Source organism: Pinus tabuliformis, chromosome 5_1 (assembly GCF_031772625.1).
Source record: "Pinus tabuliformis cultivar Carrire ecotype Pingquan chromosome 5_1, CPIR1, whole genome shotgun sequence".
NCBI classification, from domain to species: Eukaryota; Viridiplantae; Streptophyta; class Pinopsida; order Pinales; family Pinaceae; genus Pinus; species Pinus tabuliformis.
The window spans coordinates 945817631-945833887 of record NC_142305.1 but is presented as its reverse complement, the minus strand read 5'-3'; the positions used below and the strand labels follow the sequence as shown (position 1 = coordinate 945833887).

General features: G+C 42.2%; 1 protein-coding gene across 2 annotated transcripts in view; it reads left to right on the top strand.

The window, feature by feature from the left end:
- Window positions 1-16257, top strand: part of LOC149167897 (uncharacterized) — a 402638-nt gene that overhangs the window by 264893 nt on the left and 121488 nt on the right. The window lies entirely within an intron of this gene.

The window sequence follows — 16257 nt, the reverse complement described above, 5'->3', positions numbered from 1 at the left end:
AAGTTAGCAAAATATCCCATTTGGGACATTATAGTGGTATTAGAGTCGGTCTTGCTGCCAGCTTGAGGGTTTTACTATAGATTCACTTCAGAGTAAGATTGAAGATTTATTATTTTTACAGGGATTGATAGATTTGGAGAGGCCTCATGTCAAATGTTCGATGAAATACTCAACAAATTTTGGCCGCATGAGCAAATTGTTTGATGCATAATAATGATTCGACAAATTTGCTATTCTGAAGTAAAAAGAAGGAGTGTAACATATTATAAGTTTAAAAGGCCCATTATTAAATCACAAGGGCCATCAACTTATTAGAGGCCAAATTCCTATTGTTTGGCAATTTAATTAAAGGGGCCATTATGTTCTTTTATGGAGTTGGTCATAGCTAAATGTTTAGTTGGTCAAAGTCGTGGAGTAAAATTTTTAGAAGTCGCATCATTACATTGCTAAGTGTCTGAGCCGAATTCATGGAGTCATTTTACCTGAGCGGAGAATCCCATATGCAGCGGGGCCCCATTTCATTTGGGACAAAGTCATAAAGTTTGAAGAGGCTCAAATATATTTTACAAATGATCGTGTGAATTCAATAATTTGAAGGAAGAGGTAAAAGTTTTGGTGGGCCGAGGACCTTTAGAGATCGAGAGCTAGGCGTCATAGCCAAATTGAAAGTTTGAGAGGGGCGCTTTGAGAAAGTGATTGTAGTTTGACTGTAGCGTTGGTGAGGGGTAACAATTAGGTGGGAATTCGAGGCAACAAACATCATGGCACTTTGCAACGATTGAAGATCCGGTGGTTGCCATCAATCCGGGTTATTCCTCAGTCGCAGGAGGAGGTAATTGACTTTCAGTGACCACTCGAATGACCGCGCGACTTCTTGCGAATTATCATAAATCGAGTGCATACAGATTGCATTAGCAGTTATTCGTATGCACAGTACTAGGTGGCAGTGTGGGTTGCGAACTGCAGTCGTCATGGTTTTTCTTGGAAACCGAATTCATTCTAAGCTGCCAAATTAATTTTGAAAGGAGACGGTTCCGGTAGGGTGAATTCACCATATCATAGAGGTCAAATCAATTGATCGCAACGCCATTGGAAGCTTAGAAGATGCAAAAATTGCTGGGCAACACGTTTGCATACTTGTGCGTGACGCTGTGTGCTCCAATATAACTCCTTGCAATTGAGTCCATTGTGTATATGTATCATCGCTTAGAAAGTGTAAGTTGTGTATGTCGACACGTTGAGACAGGGTGGCAGCAATTCACGTGATTAGAAGAACTGGGAGCAAGAGCACGCTGTCACAAAGACGAATTACCGCCGCTGAGCAGGGGAAAGGCCGATATTGTTCTTTTTTCTTTAGAAATCTAGATGTAGATTGACGCATGAATTGAGCCGACATCCTTTAATTTGACACCATGCTCATTGGCCGCGCTGAGACAAGGAATTGTGGCAGTCAAACATGTAAATTTGCCTTGAGAAAGCTGCCAAGAATTGTTCTACGTGGTAAAGGAGCAGGAGATCACAATTGATTTGGAGAAATCACATTATTGGTGTGATTGGACAAGATTGGTTGAAGAATCGTAAGGCACATTCGTGGAGTGCAGAGCTGCAGTGACAATTATTGGACAGAGTGCCTGTGCATGACAACCAATTCGTGGAGGTAAAGATTGACTGTTGGCTACTAGTGTAATCGTTGTACCCACTTGTAGCATACATTGAGAACAAAATTCCAGGGCGTATGGATTAAAGGAAGGTAAGAGCAAGTCTATAATAGAGATCGTGGAATAGTGATTAAGGGCAGTCGTATAGTGCTGAAGGAATTCCAAATTTGAGCTACAAATTCGAGATTGGCAATTGTATTCACATCAGAGAGGTCGAGTTTGGCAAAAACACCAGGTGAAGCTCCAGCGATTGGATAAGCGCAATTGAGCGTGGACATCACTTACAACGACAAAATATCGGAGCACTTGCTTTGACTAGTTGCGGTAATATTAAGGGGTTGTTTACATACTATTTTGGACAGCGTGACCCTCGAGAGTAGAGCCACCATTTCTAAACTCCAATAGCACGAGTTCCTAGTGAGAGCTTGTTTTGAAATTATGGATTGTTGAAGGGATTGAATCTACAGTAGTTTGAACACAGAGATTAAAGGTTGACTCTATATGCTGAAAGGAACCTGTTTTATTTGTTGTTGGAAAACAAAATTACAAGTTGAAATTTTTGAATATACACTTGCTGGAGTGCCACTACTGTGCGCTAATTTCATGACTGAAATTTGAAGGGACAACTATTATTCTCATCACAGCAGACACCTGACAACAAGCAACCTATTCAAACTCAGGTTCTATTTCTCTGTTCAGACCTCATGTCATTTATTAGTTTGAGTTAAATCATTTTCATTGGCACAAAACAATGGTTTATATGACTTTCTGGGTATATATGAACAAAGTGCATTGCTTTGAAATGTTTAGCATGAGAGTGAACTTGCATTGTTGTATGAAATTGCACCTACAACAGTTTGTCATCAAACTGTTTGTCAAAACACTTTGCTGAGAAATTCACTCAAACTCAGAAAATAGTGTCCTCATGCAAACATTCCATCATGGAGGAACTCCTAAACAAATTGAGAAGATTAACCACAGAAATTGGTTCCTTGAACCACCATGCATCAGTAGACCAGAAAACAAAATTGAACAACAAACCTTTTTCAAGAGAGATCTATGTCATTTTTCAGAAAGAACAACCAAGAGATGTGCAGAAGGGGCAGGAAATAGGACACAAAATCTTTGCACTTGGGACAGATATGAAACACATGAGAGTCACAGTGAAAGCCCTTTTCAAACTAGATGAATTGGATGCACTTCTTTCCAAAGTAAACGAATTAGAGGGGAAGATGTTGATGTGGGCCTTGAAACCCGCCATGCTAGCTTTAATACAACCCAAGTTTTTGGAGTATCCTTGTGAAGGTGTCACACTTCCAGTTGCCTCTTGCCTTAGGAACATCATGAGACTAACCACCCCTATAGCTCCTTGCAATGATGATGTGATGGGGAGAGTCCTCAAGCTGATGACAGACACCTTAAGAGACTTAGATAATTCCATGGGTCCAACATTTGAGAGGAGGCTTCAGGTTTTGGAAATTATGGCCATGACTAGGACTTAAAAGTTATGTTTGATCTTGAGTGTAATGATCTTATCCTGCAGATGTTCCAATGCTTCTTCAACATTAGGAAACATCATCCTGACACAACCATAACACACATGGAGTCCATCTTGTCATCATGCATGAGAGGTCGTGATGCCATTTGTTGGGAGTTGCAGTCTTGATTGCCGTCCATTTGGAGGAGAGAACAATTGGTGTCACCTACTGCTTATGAACTAGTTGAGAGGTTGGTTGAGCAGAACATTAGCTTGTTCAGGAGACAATTGACTAGGGAGGAGCTGCTCAGGTTTTGGGGATCATGTACTAAGAATGAGCTGTGGAGGAAGGGACTTTTATTTGTTTGCAAGGGACTCGACCACTCATGCTTGAGTGACACTGAGGAGATGACAGAGGTAGAGCAAGAGGAGATTCTTTCTGACTTTCAGGGTGAGGATTCTTCTTTGGATGAGTCCATGGGTTCATACGAGGATGCCTCTAAGGAGCATGAGTCATGTGGAGTTATTGACAGCAGACCAAATTTGTATTTTGGTGTGTATGGTGAGCAGTCAATGGACCCTATGGGAGACATTCAGGATGAGGAGTCACTAGTGATGATTCAACATGAGCAGCATATGGGGGAGCATGAGTCAGCTGAGGAAGATGATGTGCACAGTATGCATGTTGAGCCTGTTGGGGAGGGCCAGTTGGAGGGTCATATTGAGCCTGTGATGGAGGAGGATGAGCAACCACCCTTGGGGTCATCCATTAAGGAGGAGTAGACAAATGTACAAACAACCAACAGGGTGGCAATATTTACAGACACTTTTCCTCAAGAGGTGCTGGAGTCTGACATAATAGTTTTGCAGGAGATTGGTGGACTGGAAGAGCGTGGAGTTTCCTATCAGACGAGGGAGATGGCAGTGCATCCATGTTTGGGTCTACCCATTGATGAGGTGCAAACAAATGTAGTGGCAGCCAACAAAGCTGCAATATTTTCAGGCAACAACCCTCTCCAGGAGTACATAGACAAGGCTTGCAACACAACTTGCCCACTTTTTCCGATTATAGGGAGACAGGAAGGATTTCTTGGACAGATTTTGTTGGTTGACTAGGTAGAGCATCAGGAGTTGAGCATGGACCAGTATCAGCCTAGTAGACCTATCCCTTGCACAGGTGTCCATACATTAGATTGGCGGGAGATTATGAGTTGGTATCCTATTGATGGTATGATATTCTTAGTGAGGGGCATAGTGGAGCAGGGACCCTTAGACATGGCAGATACTACATGCTCTAGTTGGTAGTGGGATACAGATCGACATCTCTTCAACATTGCACCCCAACATCAGGAGAATGGGATTGGCATTGGATTGAGTTAGGGGTTAGATTGGAGAGAGGTGATGAGTTAGTACACGGTGGATGGAGCAACACTCATGGTTGGAGTTATAGCACAATAGGAGCCATGGAGCCTTGATACTTGTTCTTGGTGGCATTCAGATCCAGGAGGATTTGTTGATGACAAGTTCAGTCAAAGATTGGTCTAGGATCTAGGCATTGAGGGGTTCGCTCATGGTAGGTTGACACAGAGCCAGAGCATCACCCAGTGGTTCATATGGGATCTAGGCATTGGGTCTCAGTTGTGTTGGGTTGCTACATTGGTCCACATGTTTGGATTGCTTGGGGGTAAGCAATCTTGGGGCAGGAGGATTTGTAATGTTCCTTTTTCTGGTGTTCCTTATGACATGGTTAGGATGGACTTTCAGAGTTGGGGGCAAATAGGCCATAGCTGCAGGTTGGTGTCATCAACGGGCCTAGGGGCTTTTGTAGGGGTTTTGAGGAGTTTCTGTGAGGTCCGATGGCATTCGCTTGGTATATTCCATCATCCACACAATTTGCCTTTCATTCCGGTGCATTCCGATGACTTTCAGAAAACAGAGTTATTATGGGGCTTGACTCAATTAATTATGCTTAAGGTGGCATTCTAGGAGGAATACTTGACAGAACACTTTAGTGTAATAGCTCATTAGAACCGAAACGAGAAGATCTATAGGATGGGATGGTTAGAGGTGAGTTTCAGTGACCTGAGGAGGCATGGTGGCCAATTTATCCGTTTCCCGCATTAAAAAGAATATTTAATTGAAATAAAAGAGGGAAAAGTGCTCCATAATTAAAATAATAATAAAATAGGAGGTTCTAGAGGGGTCCATCAGATCTATAAAAGAGGAGGAGGAGGCCATTGGAGGACATCTTGGATTTGTGATTTCTTCTTGTGGAGAGGTTTGAGAACTCGATTCTCTACTTTAGCAGTAGCCCTAGGATGGAAACCCTCGGGTGATCTTGGTGAGAGTGGACGAAAACCCACCTCATCTCCTTGGTGGATTCAACCAGAATTAACAGGTGTAGTGATTGATTTCAGTTCAGTTTTGGGAGGGTCGGTTTCAATATTAGAGCAGTGTAACTAGGTTCGGTCTTCATAATGACATGTAGTTATGATCTTTTAAATAATGAAATGAAGAAAATAAAATTATTTTTGTAAACCTTGCTTCATGGGTTTCATGAGCAAGTGATTTTATTTTAGATGGCTCCCATTGAGAGCCTTAGGATTTATCATTGAGTCAAATAGACAATGTCATGTATGAAGAGCTCTTTTGAGAATGTGTAAAATTGTATATAAGTCTATGTAGCTCTCCAATGACAAGCACACAGTCCTCTCTTCATGTCGGTTTCATGATAAGGTGACAAACTCATGTCAGCTCACCTCAAATAGACATACCTATTCGGATATGTATAGGTCGGCTTATTTATGGGACCAGTATAAATAGGTGTGAAGGCACTTTAGATTGGAGCAGGTCAGACTTCACATAGCTCTGAGATTTTAGTGAACGGTGTCAACACAAAAAGTTCGGATTCCTTTGTTTCGGTGGTCTATTGCTATGGAGAAGTTCAAATGTCAAATCATAGTTCAGAATTTGAACAAGTAAAGACAACAAGGCATATCTTTGTGGGTTTCAGATGGGTAACAACAGAGTAAAGTTAGTGTATACATCTTTGAAGATTTTGGGTATCAAGTTCAGTAAAAGGCTACATGAGTTTGGATGCAGAGATCAGTTCGGATTAGTTTAAGGACCAATCTCAGGGAGTGTAATTTAGAAGGAGGGTCTCAGTGCTAGAATAAGAAGATAACAGATTGATAGATACCACAGTAATGACCTCAGTATAATCTTTGTCTTACAGCAAAGAGGATTCGGTGCTATCCCAGGAATAATGATCACTGGTATGTGACAAGGTCTCAGTGCTACCACATGTGGAAGATCTAGACGCGAAGAAGACCAAAGTGGAAGAGAATTGAAGAAGAAGACTAACAGTGAAGAGGACTTATGTTTTGGTCTTGGAGAAGCTACTAGGTCAAGGGTCTTAGTCTTGGTATTTGTCAATTGGAATTTCTAGAAGAAGAATTTGTGCGGGTTTTCCTCTCAAAGAGTGAAAGGTTTTGGCCCTGTATTATAGCCTACACGCTGTGTCTCTTGGGTACTTATGTTCATGCATTGGTTACTGTTTGATGAAGAAGAACACTAATAATCTAACATGAAAAGGATCCTAATCTAAAGATGTAAAAAGCATTCACAAGTAGTCACTAATGAAGGAGGAATCACCTAATTCTAATGCCCTAGATTTCTCAACATCGTATGAGAGCTAAGGTGTTAAAGTCGAAGGAAGGGCATCTAATCAAAGAGACACTTAAGGATTGAGTTTCAAGAAAGGCATCTAAGCAAGTCAAAGGTTATTAAAGAAAAAGATAAAGATCTACATTGAAGAATAAAACCCTAGAGGCAATTTTGATCTGCACTCATTCACTACCAAAGTAGTTGAAGTATCTTGAAAGCGAGAAGGCATTATCATCTTCAAAGCTATTAGGCAAGTTCCCTCTCATTGAAGCAAGGATCCCTCTCATTGAAGCAAGGATCCTCGCTGAAGAACATCATCCAAGGAAGCAACAAAGAAATCCTCACCAATCACCATCATAAAAAAGGAGCTACATCAAAAGGTGTTGTCTTCTTTATTGAAGAAAGGATTTTTCATTTGGAAGAAGATCATCCAAAAGGGAACACTAATACATCTTCTTCAATCATCATAAAAGTGATCAAGATGAAGATTTCATCTTCACTTGTCAAGTAAGTATCTTTCATTCTTTAATCAAATTTTGTAAAATGACTTCATGTTTGTAAGGAGATCTATAAGCTTGTTGGGTCATCGAAATTCCTTGCATGAAAAAGGAGGATAGACATTGTGCTCAATGAAAGTGAAGTCATTGAACACATAAATGAAAAAGGTCTCCTTTGGATTCATGGAAAGGGATTCTTATGAAAGGTCCCCTCATATAGCAATATTGGAGACATCAAAGAGATGTATATGATAAGCTCATAAGAATATTCTTTGAAGATGCGATAAAGAAGGTCACATGACTTAGATCTGATCTACACAAAATTGAAGGTATCAAAGAATGAAGGGATATCTTCATAAGATCTCAACTGCGAGATCTGGGAGAGTTGATAAGAAGATAATAACCATTGTTCTAAATGCACTAATTGATGAACAAGGTAAAAAATAGCCATAAGGATAAGAAAGTTACCTCATTTGACAACTTGTGGTTTCTATGCAAGATAGAAGAAGACAAGTTGAGGGCAAAAGTGTTGAAGGTTAAAGGACTCAAACATTTGCAAGAAGGAAAGGGAAGTTTGGAAAATTCTGGTCCTCAGAAAAGATAGAAGAGCATAACTAATATTCAAGGCTATGGATGTAAAATTGTGGACATTACAGGAAAGATTGTCTTAAAGGGACAATATCAAAAGAAGAGAAGAAGCCCATATCACCGAAGAAGTGGAGGAAGTTGAAGAGAAGAAGTCCAAGAAAAGAGGAAGTAAGAGATCTCTACTATGACTGAGATAGTCTCCCTCACAAAAGGTCTTGACATAGCTTCTAAATCTTATGTTATAGGATATGGCTATAATAAATAATAAGATGCATCGTGGCATCATGGAAGCATTAGAAACAAGAGCTCATGACATCACCATAGGAAACATGAAGGATGTCTAGAACAAAATCCTTGGCAGTCAAATATGAAGGATATAGCTCTTGGGAACTCATTGCAAACTTAAGAAAAGGAAGAAGTCATCCAGGACAAGGCTTATTATACATCAAGTCAAAAAGGAAACATCTGGCAAATAGGGATATGCAACATCCTCAAGATTGTCTGATGAAATCCTCAATTAAGGGTTCATCGATCTAGAGAGGAAGCAAGTGTTTCATCAGGAACTCCAACTTGTGGAGTTCATGGGATGATGGTATGATGACATAAGAGATGAAGCAGATCAAGGGGTTGAAGATCTTTTCAATCAAGGAAGCTACTGAAAGAAGCCTAGATGACCTAAAGGTAAATGAGGTATGTATGCTTGTATTTAATATTATAATGTCATGTCGTATGGTTGTAGGTAACATGGATCACTACTTCTATTTTGAGAAGCACGATCAAAGGAAAGGAATCTCCTCCTATAAAAGAATGTCGGAAGGCATGAGTCACACTAGATGTAATCAACATAATATGTCCTCATATGAAGTATGAGGTGGTTGACTACAATTGAGGAACTCTGATTGGAAGCTCCTAGGAAAGAAATGTGTGAAGAAATGAAGGAAGAGATTGTGAGATATGCAACCATGGTAAAGGCAATCAACATAATATGTCCTCATATGAAGTATGAGGTGGTTGACTACAATTGAGGAACTCTGATTCGAAGCTCCTAGGAAAGAAATGTGTGAAGAAAGGAAGGAAGAGATTGTGAGATATTCAACCATGGTAAAGGCAATCAACATCCGAAAGATCAGGAAGATTTGACTAAGAGATCTCCCAAAAAGATATGAAGACTCTGATGGAAGTCTGAAAAAGATGGAGACCCTTGATAATGGATATCTTTGGGAGATGTGTCAACATGTATGCAGATGTTGATACCTACAGGAAGATGTCATGATGAAAGACCATCACAAAGGTAATTTTGATCTAAGTGTTCATTTCTTATTTTTGAACAAGTATCTGGATGAGCTTATGCAGGACTACCGAAGGCAAGAACTATGAATGTCTTTCAGAAAAGAAACCCTGATGAAGGTAGCAGAATGATATGAAGCAAAGCCAAATGGAAAAATTGATGGATCACTTTCTGATGAAATAAGGACATGATTAACTCATGGATGAAAGTGATGGATGGTCTGTGCCCTATGAAGAAGTCCTCGAAAGATGAAGACTCCAAGACAAAAGAAATTGATGACATCGAAGAAAAGAGGAGTTCTTCAGGCAGCTGGTTGTTCCACATGAGGAGCTGGTGTAGGTCCCTAGTTAAGAGGGAGTTGGAAAAATAAGTTTCTTACTTGGAAGAAACTTGGAAATTCCTAAGCCAAGAGGGAGCTTAGGTACATTCCTTTATTGGAATATGGTCCTCCCTATTTGAGAGGGAGAGATAGACATGACATTTTGGTCTTCCCTTGGGAAGACAGAATGGAGGATTGGGTAATCATTTGGCATTTGATACACTTTGAGGATGAGATAGGGCATCCAATTGAAAGAGTAGTCATGGAGGACCGATATTCTTTGAGGGTTGGGGAGTCCAAGATAAGAATAGTCCTCATGGATCACACACTGAGTACCTCGGCAGGGATGTTTCGAGAGAGACAATGATGAGGGTGTTTATAAATCATTGGTCTTGCCAACATTGAGCTCTGATCTTGTGGAGATAAGGAGCTGTTAGTCAAGGCCTTGCTATATAACAATGCTGCTTGATGTGATGCTATACAAATGAGTTACCAATCCAAAATTATTCTTATGAGAAATTCTTCAGATTGAGAATGACCAAGTACCATTATGAATACCTCTCTAGTTAAGAGGGAGTGTTAAAAAGTGTAACTAGGTTCGTTCTTCATAATGACATGCAATTATGATCTTTGTAAATAATGAAATGAAGAAAATAAAATTATTTTTGTAAACCTTGCTTCATGGGTTTCATGAGCAAGTGATTTTATTTTAGATGGCTCCCATTGAGAGCCTTAGGATTTATCATTGAGTCAAAGAGTTAATGTCATGTATGAAGAGCTCTTTTGAGCATGTGTAAAATTGTATACAAGTCTATGTAGCTCTCCAACGACAAGCACACAACCCTCTCTTCATGTCGGCTTCATGATAAGGTGTCAAACTCATGTCCTCTCACCTCAAATAGACATACCTATTCGGACATGTATAGGTCGACTTATTTATGGGACCAACCACTATAAATAGGTGTGAAGGCACTTCGGATTATAGCAGTTCAGACTCCGCATAGGTCTCAGATTTCGGTGAACAGTGTCAACACAGAAAGTTCGGATTCCTTTGTTTCGGTGGTCCATCGCTGTGGAGAAGTTCGGATTCCTCTGTTTCGGTGGTCCATCGCTGAGGAGAAGTCCGGATGTCAAATCATAGTTCATAATTCAGACAAGTAAAGACAACAAGGCATATCTTTGTGGGTTTCAGATGGGTAACAACAAAGTAAAGTTAGTGTATATATCTCTGAAGATTTCGGGTATCAAGTTCAGTAAAAGGCTACAGGAGTTCAGATGGAGTGATCAGTTCAGATTAGTTTAAGGACCAATCTCAGGGACAATAATTTAGGAGGGTCTCGGTGCTAGAATAAGAAGATAACATATTGATAGATACCACAATAATGACCTCAATATAATATCTGTCTTACAACAAAAAGGATTCGGTGCTATCTCAGGAAAAAGGATAACTGGTATGTGACAAGGTCTCGGTACTATCACATGTGGAACATCTAGACGTGAAGAAGATCAAAGTGGAAGAGAATCGGAGAAGAACACTGACAGTGAAGAGGACTTGTGTTTTGGTCTTGGAGAAGCTACTAGGTCAAGGGTCTTGGTCTTGGTATTCGTCAATTGGAATTTATAGAAGAAACATTTGTGCGGATTTTCCTCTCAATGAGTGAGAGGTTTTGGCCTTGGCTTATAGCCTACATGTTGTGTCCCTTGTGTACTTATGTTCATGCATTGGTCATTGTTTGATGAAGAAGAACACTAATAATCTAACATGAAGAAGATCCTAATCTAAAGAAGTAAAAAGCATTCATAAGCTGTCACTAATGAAAGAGAAATCACCCAATTCTAATGCCCTAGATTTCTCAACAAGAAGATTAGTTTTGGAGACTAGATTGTCTATCCCAACTATTTTAGCTATATAACCATGTACACTCTTTCAATTATTTATTATAATGAAAGCTGAGATTATTTCTGCTCATTGTGTTATTGAATTGCATACACTGTCCTTGTTATATTTTACATGGAAGTCTTCTGTTAATTGAATGGTTATTTTATGGAGAAATTTTGGTTAAGCTAGATTTTTGCAAAATTAGCAAAATATCCCATTTGGGACATTACATTATCTCTGCGTTGATTAGCTATTTGATTTCTATTTGACCAATGTTGACTTGGTATTTTCTGCTAATGTTTGATCGACCTCTTGACTGCTCTTGAAGACCGAGTTTATCTGTGATTGGTTGAGTGGTATTCATACTATAGGTCAACTATGGCACTTTGACCGAGCTCTTCTATGGATATTGCAGGTCGAATTTCTGCCTTTTGACTAGCTTCCTTAGGCCGAAATTTGACCCTCTGTTGCAAACTTTGACTTGGACTAGTGTTGACTATTTCTCTCTCCTTTGACTGGTTTGACTCGAATAATTTGATGTACATTTGATGAATTGAACTCTCTCTTGTTGAGAAATCTAGGGCAACTAGATTAGATGATTTCTCTTACTTTGATATTTGCATGTGACGTATTTTTATTTAACTTGATTAGCTTCTTCTAGATTATAATTAGAGTTATTAGTAAGAAGACACAAGATATAGGCTATCAGCCAAGGCCAAAACCTCTCCTCTTGAGAGGAAAACCTGCAAGAACTCTTCTCTTCTTATAGAACTTCAATTGACGAATAACAAGACTTATGACCCTTGACCAAGACCTCTCCAAAACCAAGTCAACTGTCCTTCTTGATGAGCTTTCCTTGCACAACGTCCAACAACAAACTTTGACCTCCCAGCAACTTCTCCAGCACCTTCGATGTAATATTCCTAATTAGCCATGGCTAATTGGAATATTCGATTTTGCTCGTTTTTGCCTTCTATAGTTAGTTATAAATAAAAAAAGTGAGGAAGGGGGACATAACTCACTTTATGAATAAAGTCACTTCCTAGTAGAACAACGTTGTAACTTAAAAGGGGAGCCAAGGGGGCCCAAGGACCACGTAGAGAAGGGCCCACGCAGACACTTGGAGGGACTGTGAAAATGGAGAAGGAACACGTGGCAAGAGAGAGGCTATGTTGGAGGAGGTGGGCCTTAGGGTTTTGAGAGAGGCCAACGCTATAAAGGAGAGAGGAGCCTTCTCATTTTGATCATTCGATTATGTTGCATTTGAGCTAGTCACTTCGACTTAGAGCACGCTGGCTGTTTAGCCTGTCTGCAGCACTGTTTAGTGCATCGAGTGTCTCCGTTCGGAGATCTCACCCTTAGCCCCAGGGGACTTCGAGTGCCTGCTTAGGCAAGGTAGTTCCATCAGTATTTTGCAGGAGGAGCGATTTCTGGAGTTGAGGAGGAGCTGAGTATTTTGATGACTGCGCAGCCTTGAGAGGGGAGGACGTAGTTCTTTTGGGTAGGAGCTCCGGATTGGGTTTTTGTGGAGGATTTGAGCTGGGAGATTGAGCAAGGGATCAGCCCTTGCATATTGGAGGATCTTGGCAGAGTTTTGAGGAGAGCTTTGGAGGTTTCTCTTCAGGAGTAGTGTCGAGCCTTGAGGGATTGCGTAGATCCCCAAGAGGGTGATTTTTGGGGGTCAGCGATTTTACAAAAGCTTTCTGGGCTTTTCTGGGTTTATTGAGCAGAGGCTGATTCCAGAGTTTCAACATTTTTGGAGGAGGGGAACAACCCCAAATCCTCATTTGATTTCAGCAGTAGCAGCAGCACAACAGTTCTCCGACAGTTTGGACGCAGTTCAGAGAGAGACCATTTCCTTACCATTCCGAGTGTATTTCTTCACTTGCCTTGTGCCAGTCGAGGTGCTATCATTCTGATCACCTCTTGTACTCTTTCCATTACTCAGTATAATAAAATGGCTTAGCATTTCTCTTTACATTTCTCGAGTTTCTGCTTATTTTCTATGTATACATTATTGTATGTTGCATTATTGTTATTTATCTGGTTGGAGTTTGCTTGTGTTTGAGGGATATCTCTGGTAAGGGATATTACAGTGGTATTGGAGCATAGATCTGGCTCAGCCTGTGGAGCTAGCAGTCTATGATACCGAGGGAGAAGCCCTACATCTGTTACAGAGGTAGGAAATACAGAGATATTGAGCATAGGTTGGAGAACACCTACGGAGAGGGAGACTGTGTTCGGGTGGTGGACACAAAACAGGAGGAGCCTATGGTGAACGCAGAACAGGAGGAGCCTGTGGTGGACGCAGAGCAGGAGGATTTGATGGCAGATGATGACGAGAAGAAATTTGCGGACATCCTCCTCAAATCAGTGCAGGATCTGTCGAGGCAGATCGAGGTGATGGGGTAGAGATTCACGACGGTGGAGGCTAGACAGCGTGAGATCCCACGGGTTTTCCAGGTTGGAGAGAGATCGGGTGCATCTCACCATTTGCCAGAGCAGGGTGCCACTCAGCGTGATAATACTTAGCAGGTGGCCTCACATGCCCCTATATGCTCTACCATGCCCACTTTCTTAGGAGCAGACATGGGGGCTCGAGCACAGCAGGAGGCAGAGCCCGGTCATATGGGCGATTATTTTGCGGAGTACCAGGCCTATGGGCAGGAGTTCAGGGATTCTGTCTCATTCAGAGACTTTGTTCAGCGCCAGCGGGATAGTAGACCCCGCGACCATCACAGAGGATACCGACATTATCATGATGGAGACACCCAGCTAGTAGATTTCACTTGCCTACGTTTGATGGTTCATCAAACAGTTCGGCAAAGTCTTGGGTGGAGAAGCTGGACATCTATTTCCAGCTTAACCAGATGTCGGAGACAGAGGGCATCAAGGTGGCAGCATTACATTTGGATGGTGAGGCCTAGGACTGGTGGTTCCATGGGTTGGTTACACTTGGACACTGCACAATGACGACATATGCCGAGTTCACCAGGAGACTGATGGAGAGGTTTGACCGGAGGGATCTGGAACAACACTTTGTTGCGCTGACGAGGCTCAAACAGACGGGAACCCAGAGACTTACATTGCAAACTTCTTGAGGATTTCAGTGATGGTGCCAGATCTATCCGCGGCACGGAGGATATACATGTTTGTTGAGGGGTTAGCAGAGCCACTTCGGGGTCTAGTCAGATCCACTAGACCAGCCACACTCCAGGATGCTATTAGCAGGACCTGGGACTTACAGGATGCCTTACCCAGGACCTGAACACCTTACACCCAGAGACAGGCTTTCCAGCCTAAGGGGAAGGATGTGAGGATTCCGCCTCCAAAGGGCAATCCAGGACGAGCACAGATTGATGATGATGCTAGGAGGGAGTTGAAGAAGAAGTGGTTGTGCTTTACTTGTCAGGAGCTGTGGGCACCGGGACATAGATGTGCTGCTGGCAAAGCACATTTTATTGAGGTCTTCTCCGAGAGTAGCGAGGAAGAGAATGGGGAGGATGATGTGGAGGTAGGAGATAGTCATGCCACGCAAGATCCTTTGCCACCTCCACCACCAGCAGCAGGTGGTGCAGCCTTTGCACCTACCAGAGGGGCCCTTGCAGCATTGCGAGGAGTTCCCAAGTATCTGACGCTGCACGTACGGGGTACGGTACGTGGTCAGCGTGTATCAGTTTTGGTTGACATTGGGGCAACCCACAACTTCATCGATGCACAAATGATTGAGCGGAGAGGTATACAGTCAGAGAACTTCGATGGCTTTTCAGTTTTGGTCCCAAGAGATCAGACCATGTTGTGTGCTCGTTATGTTCCAGAGTTATCAGTGACGATGGGCACCTACACATTGACTGAGCACTTTTTCGTGGTCGATATTCCGAACACCAACATGATACAGGGTGTTCAGTGGCTTATCACTCTAGGGAAGGTCACGACAGATTGGAAAGCCCTAGAGATGGAGTGGGATGATGAGAAGATAGGGAGGCATGACAAGATATAGGGACAGCACACATATCCGCCTCAGACTATTTCGGCTCATCGGATGGAGGCAGTCTTCCGGATGGGAGACGTAGAGTGGGCAGTGGCGTTGCATGCATCAGAGGCAGGGACTACATGGCAGACGGTGCACCCAAAGATACAGTGCATCCTTGACCAGTATGCCACAGTGTTTGGGGAGATTCCGCAGGGACAGCCACTGGACTGGGGGTTTGAGCAAACCATTGAGCTTGAGCAGGGCATATAGGCAGTGATTACTACCCCTTATAGGCATCCCAAGGCCTATTGGGATGAGATTGAGCGGGCCATTCAGGAGTTGCTAGCTCTTGGGCACGTTCGGCCGAGCACGAGTCCTTTTGCTTCTTCCGTGGTGTTGGTGAAGAAGAAGGACGACACATTAAGGATGTGCATTGACTACAGGGCCCTGAACAAGAAGACCCTGAAGAACAAGTACCCCATACCCAGGATCGATGAGTTGATGGATGAGTTGAGAGGAGCACTGTTCTTCTCAAAGATTGATTTTAGGTACCATCAAATTCGCGTGAGGGAGCAGGACATTCCCAAGACCGCCTTCAGGTGTCACTATGGGCACTTTGAGTTTTTGGTGATGCCCTTTGGGCTAACCAACGCCCCAGCTACATTCCAGTCCTGCATGAGCCACATCTTCCGCAGTCATTTAAGGAAGTTTGTGTTGGTGTTCTTTGATGACATTCTCATTTTGAACAGGACTTGGGAGGAGCATCTCTAGCACATTGAGACAGTGTTGCGCATCTTGGAGGAGCAGTAGTTCTATGCCAAGCTCTCCAAGTGTGAGTTCGGGTTGACGGAGATGTTGTACTTGGGACAGATCATAGGGGTGGACGGGGTGAGAGTCCATGAGGAGAAGATC